Source organism: Haemaphysalis longicornis, unplaced genomic scaffold (genome assembly GCF_048455015.1).
Source record: "Haemaphysalis longicornis isolate Haplotype H1 unplaced genomic scaffold, Haemaphysalis longicornis Haplotype H1 scaffold_107, whole genome shotgun sequence".
Classification (NCBI taxonomy): Eukaryota; Metazoa; Arthropoda; class Arachnida; order Ixodida; family Ixodidae; genus Haemaphysalis; species Haemaphysalis longicornis.
The window spans coordinates 513,724-520,245 of NW_027526212.1; the positions used below are offsets into that span (position 1 = coordinate 513,724).

At 45.0% G+C, this 6,522-nt stretch overlaps 1 pseudogene; it reads left to right on the forward strand.

Annotated features, from left to right (window-relative positions):
* The first annotated feature begins 230 nt into the window (after positions 1–230).
* On the forward strand, positions 231–4,291 carry LOC144160575 (uncharacterized; annotated as a pseudogene).
* Positions 4,292–6,522: the final 2,231 nt, after the last annotated feature.

Consider the following 6,522-nt stretch of genomic DNA (forward strand, 5'->3'; position numbering starts at 1 on the left):
TTGGAGGGTGAAGAAATCGAATTGTGCGGGAAATACGCATTTGGCCGTCAATGCAGGAAAGTGAAGCGCGAGATGTTGTTTCATTTAGGACTGCTGTTGTAAAGATGGCGCCGGCTCGGCGGTCTGCGCGTGCAGCAATAGCGCTCATGGTGGTTATGGTTTCGGCCACGCAGGCGAGATAGAGGCTTTGACACACGAACCAAGACATGAATAATCTATCTGTTGACGCCATGGCAGAGAATGCGGTCGAAATGCGGCAGGCAATGCACACCAGTGGTCGTTTTTTGTCTGGGAGATGAAAGTGTAACGCTCGGGCACTGTCATGGCGGTTTTCAGTGTCACCAAAGGAAGAAATCGCCCACTGAACGTCTCGGTGAATACCATCCACAGTTCTGTTCTGGTGGGAGAACTCTAAACTTTCCCAATCACCTTCACTGCTGCAGCCCATGCTGTGAAGGTGACATCTGCGGCTGCGTCAGCGCACCTGCCGTATGCGCGCATCGTTTTCCAATGCAGAAAAGGCTTATGAACGGCAGACATAACGAGCGAGTTCAGCATGACGGTAAAGTTCATTATATGGGGGCTCAATTGCATACACAAATGCTCAAATGTTCCTAGCAAATGATGCATGCTGCATTTCTGGAGGGGTTGTTCCACAACAGTACATGTAGTGGGCTGCGAAATGTCAACATTTCAGCTCTAAAGGACGTTTTGCACGCCAGGGTTGCTGTTTGAAGAAGGGTTTATTCACGGTCAGGGTGTCAACACGTGAACGAAGAAATTCTGAGCACAGTATTGAGGAAGCTCGGTGCTATGTTGACACATGAAGTATCCTCCTTGCTTGTGCTTTTTTCTCCATCTCACTTTTGACATTTGTGAACTATTGATGCAAAATATATATGCCCGGGTGAATACAGTGAAAACTTTCATTTCCCTTAAAAGTCTGTTCTGCCTCGCCAGCTAATATTAACCAAGCTCTGCTTAGTTCCAAGAAAGTAACAAAAGAGACGTCGTTATAGTACTAAAGCATTTATAGGCAGTGCATAACATTTATAGAGGACTCACAACTGAAACCTATATTCTGATTTTTTTCACAGCCCTCCGACAAGCTGCCCTACTTCCAGACCACATTGCAGGGACAGTCAGCAATGGGCAGGTAGGCTGATTTAAAGCACACTTTATTAAGAAGTTTAGGGTTGACTTGCAGTGTATCTTTGTAGAAAAATTCACGCATAATTGCTTCCATTACCTACTGATTTCTTTGTAGGTGCACCTTCGTAGGGGCCTGTACATTGATCAGGGAACGCAGGAACGGCTTCCCCTCTTGCCGACCGATTTAGCCTTCTGCAAGCAGTGGTGGTGTGCATATGGGGAAACGAAGAAATCAAGGTGCGGAGCTTGACGGGCACCCTCTCCAACAAGGCCATCGCGAAGGGTGGCCTCAAGGACCACCAAGCGGTCAGCCCAGTCAAGGGGGCAGCATTATCAGGACAAGTCATTAATGCGTTATGCCACTAGTTACTGCTCTATGTCCTACAGCTATAAAACTGCCTCTCGCTGAAACAGCACAATCACGCGGAGACTGGGTGTCCAGATGCACTAAATTGCACAGAGGAAATGTAGGACCCAGCTTTACGTGTTTTATGGGCAGCACTTCGGCCGCCGCTGCTGCGGTTTTACGGTGGCAATGGCTCGGCGTTGTAATTGAGTGAACGATGGGAAGAAAGAAAACGAAAGAGGAGGATAGTGTCACGAAATCGAGGGGGACGGGCGTTTGTTGAGATGGCGCGGCACGCTCCGAAAGTGTGATCGGGAGGGCAGTCGCCAAGCCTGTGTCAGACACGTGTGTGAAAACTGCCCTCGGCGTCTCGTAAGAAAACGCAAAACCAGGCATTACTGAAAACAGGCATCTTGTTCATTCAAGTTCTACGTGCTGCTCGTTCATCAATTCTTCGGGTACTTCGTCGCCGTCCTCTTTGGGTGGCTCGTCGAGCCACATGACCTTTGCGTGAAAGTTCAAACACGATTTACAAAACATGCTCCACTGCGCCGACAAACTGCAAGAGGACAACAAAGCAGTGCACGCCGCCATGCGTTTCGTGGTCGCACAATCATTTTCTGTAACAGGTCAACTATGCGCACAAGTCAAATATGCGCACAAATTTTGCATTAGGAAGTATCAGCATTTTTTCTCTTCATTATGACTAATGAAATGTAAAAGACAACGTTACCAACAGGTTACACCCCCTGGGTATCTTGCCAACATTGTCTCCTGCAGCAGATCCGATGAAGTATTCATTAACAAGCTATGCGCGGATGCCGCCTACACTCCTCACATTACCCAGAAATGGACAAGATGCCCCACACACACCCACGATGACCCTCCTGCAACACTGACGTCAAATCAGATCTCCATCATCTAGTGTGGACGTGCCCACGCTTTGCCAAACATCGCCCAGAGAGTTTGACAAATTATAATCCCGACACCTTACCACATGAAGCACATACTGGATAAAACGCATCTGTATTACGAACAATTGCCGCTTTTGCAGTTAAGAGTGGTCTGGTCCGAGTAGTCTAACTGGGGCCGCCCCCGGTGAAGACTTTCAGGCCCCCATAACATGAATCCCCTCTTTGAACACGGACCTTGATTAGTAATCCCCTTCCTTCCATCCCTCTCCCCACTGTACGGCAAACGCCCTTGTTGCTATAATAAAAAGAATCAATCAATCAATCAATCAATCAATCAATCAATCAATCAATCAATCAATCAATCAATCAATATGTTTTCGATTTGGTGAAATTTTATTGTTGCTTTACTTCACTTAGTTTTAAGAGCTGGCTTACAATTTTAAGGGGAAGTTTTATGAGTATGATGTCACGCTCTGGAGCAATTTAACTCTCGTTACTGTTGGAAAATTGACCGATTTTAAGGCGTCCAAAAAACATTTCTGTTTCTGCAAAACAATTGCTTAAGTACACAAAATGCCGAATGCAGGGGGCCCGACACAAAATACAGGGGGCCCGACACTGGTTTGCGCAGTATGTTTACGCCGCTCCTGACCTTCCAGATCGTGGCCTGTTGGGTTGCTGACACCGCTAGCCTGGGCGACTACGTTTGGTCACCACCCGGTGGCCTACCCGTGCTTTTAACGCCCACGCGCTGTTTGGATCAACGACGGATCCTGTTACCGATCACCAGCCCGCCGACAGCACCCTGCGCCTGCAAATATGCCTGGCAACGCTACTCATCGTCGACGTCACCAATCACGTGGGACCTATCCGGCCTACTTAATAATTCACCCTCACCTCGGGGCCCGACATCGGTTGGCGCAGTATGTTTACGCCGCTCCTGAGCTTCCAGGTTAGTTACCTGACACATTCTAAACAATACTCAACCTGCAACTACTTCCTTGTCGCGGTGTCGTGCCCCTATGACTTCAAATTCCGCAACTTGCTATGTACGTGTTACAAGGTGTGCACCCTACCATTGCTGTCACAGTTGATGTTATTTCTGTCCAGAGATGTGGAACTAAACCCTGGCCCAACTAAAGCTCAGGTAGAAGCTCTATTTGACGCTATCAAGAAGCTTGATGAAACCGTCCTAACCATTCGTGAAGATATTAATCAGCTCAAGGCAGTACAAAGTAACCATGAAACAGTTCTCTCAACATTAACAAACCGAATTTTAGCGCTTGAAACAGTCCAAATTGAACCCTCACCGAACGCCGTACCCGAAGACGCCGTCAAAATCAACAATGAAATAGAAACACTAAAAGCTGCTAATACCGACGCTAGTAATCGACTGCACCGAAATAACCTTCTCTTCTTCGGTATTGGGGACTCTGTAAAAGAATCATGGGACGAATCCGAACTTAACGTGCTAAAATTTTGCACCACCCAACTCCGTATTACGATCGAACCAAGTGCAATTGAACGTGCTCATCGGATCGGAAAATATGCCCCTGACAAAACAAGAGGAATCGTGGTAAAGCTTGCTCACTTCAAAACAAAAGAAAAGATTTTAGGCTGCGGAATCAAGCTTAAAGAAACGACCTTCGCCCTAAGGGAAGACTTGGCTGCAGCCACTCGCCTTGCGCGTGCTAAGTTGCTTAAATTCATTCGGACAAAAAAGTGTGCATTTATGCTGAGAATGGACAAGCTGTTTGTTGGAAACAAGACCTACTTCTATGACGCGAAAAATGATAGCATTACGGAACTTGAAAACTCACCCATCATTACATTGGATAACAACCCATTATCACAAGCCACCTCCGTTGGCAGCACATGACAGGTTTCGAACCATTCCGCCTCGTGTAACACGTGTGTTCGCCCTATGGCATTTCAAAACATATACATCGCATTTACTAACATAGGAAGCATAATTCCTAAACGCAATGAACTTTACAATTTCATAAATGATATCAGTGCTGACATAGTCATACTAACTGAAACATGGTTGCATGAAGACATTATAGATACGGAAGTGTTTCCCTCCAACTTAAACTTCACAATTTTTCGTCGCGATCGACATCGCAAGCGAGGAGGTGCCGTGCTGATAACCATTACTAATACCCTAGCATCTTCACTTCTATTCCATCATGACAAAATAGAATTAACCTGGGCACTTGTCTCAAACGGAGCCTCGAAATTTGTTTTTGGCGCCTGCTATAGGCCACCGGACAGCCACCCCGACTTCTGCGACCTACTTCATCAATCCCTACTTACAGTTACCAATAAATATCCTAAGGCACCCATATTTTTATTCTGAGACTTCAACTATCCAGCAATCAGCTGGTCATTGCTTTCAGTGTCGAATGGGTCACCGTATCAAGAACATCAATTTTTAAACACTGTACTTGATTTTATTCTTCACCTGGCCATATCCTGTGCTACCAGGGGTAATAATATCCTAGACCTCCTGCTAACTTCGTGCCCTGACGACATAAAATCAATTAACACGCTCCCTGGTCTTAGTGACCACAAACTAATCCATATTTGCATCTCTTCCCCGCTGAAAAAGAAATCACCCACACAGAAGATAGTCACAGATTACAAGAGAGGAAATTTTAACGCCATTAATCACTAACTCACAAAATTCTTAGGTAAATTCAGGATTACGCACCTAACTCGTAGTGTCAACGCTAACTGGGAACTTTTTAAGGCTACAATGCTTAACCTTAAAAATAAATACATTCCTACTACCCTCATTAAATCAGATTCCAACTGTGAATGGTTTACAAAAAGCGAAAATCACTCTGCAACCGGAAGAAACGCTTGTACAGATCGGCTCACCTAAGCCGAAGTCCAACTGCGTGGGAGCGCTATTGCTCATTCGCGAAACAGTGCTTAACCGAACTCAAAGCTGCAAAAATTAAATTCTTTTCCGATGACCTATTATCGATTCTTCAATCAAACCCTAACAAATTTTGGCGCATGCTTTCCCCTACGTCACAATCTACGATTAGACCTCACTAATGCTGACGGAGAACCAATCGACGCCCCACAGTGCGCTTCTGCTTTGAATGACCACTTTTCGTCTGTGTTTTCCTCTTCTAATACCACTGATAACGTAGCATTGCCGGATCCAGAAGCTGTAGCGATGCCAGGAATTGAAATCTCTCCAGAAGGAATATTCAAACTGATTAACGATCTAAAAGTTTCATCTTCGGCCGGCTGTGACAGTATTAAGAGTAAATTACTAAAAAGTACCATTTCAGTCTCTTGATCTTCACACAATCATTACAAACAGGAAACGTACCAGACGACTGGAAGAAGGCTAAGGTTATTGCAATTTTTAAATCAGGAAACCGTGCAATCCCAGCAAAAAACCGACCTATTTCCTTAACCAGTATCTCATCTAAAACGCTCGAACCGATCATAGCTTCAAATCTCATGACTTATCTGGAATCCATCAAATTTTTTTTTTGCTCATCAACATGGTTTCCGGAAACTACTATCGTGCGAAACCCAACTAGCGGAATTCACACATGATATACTTCACTGCATGGACGAAAATCTTCAAACTGACGCCATATTTTTACATTTCTCTATAGCATTCGACCGTGTCCATTATAACCTATTACTATCTAAACTATGCAACCTTGGAATCCCTCGCAACACAATTTCCTGGATAGAAATTTCCTAAAAAACCGGAAGCAGTTCACAAGCCCTAACGATTATGTCTCACCTCTTCTGACGTAATGTCAGGCGTCCCCCAGGGTGCCTGCCTCTCCCCGCTTCTCTTTCTAATATACATAAACGACTTGCCCAATAATGTACTAACAAAATAAGACTTTTTGCCGATGACTGCGTTCTGTACTCTCCAATCTATAAACCCGATGACAGAGCTAAACTTCAATATGATCTAGATATAATTGTAGCTTGGTGTGATAAATCCCTTATGCCACTAAACCTCACCAAGTGCAAAATGATGTCATTCACCCGTAAAATGATCCCATCACAGTACACCTGTAGCATAAAGTCTCTTCCCATTAGCCCTACACTATCTTACAAATATCT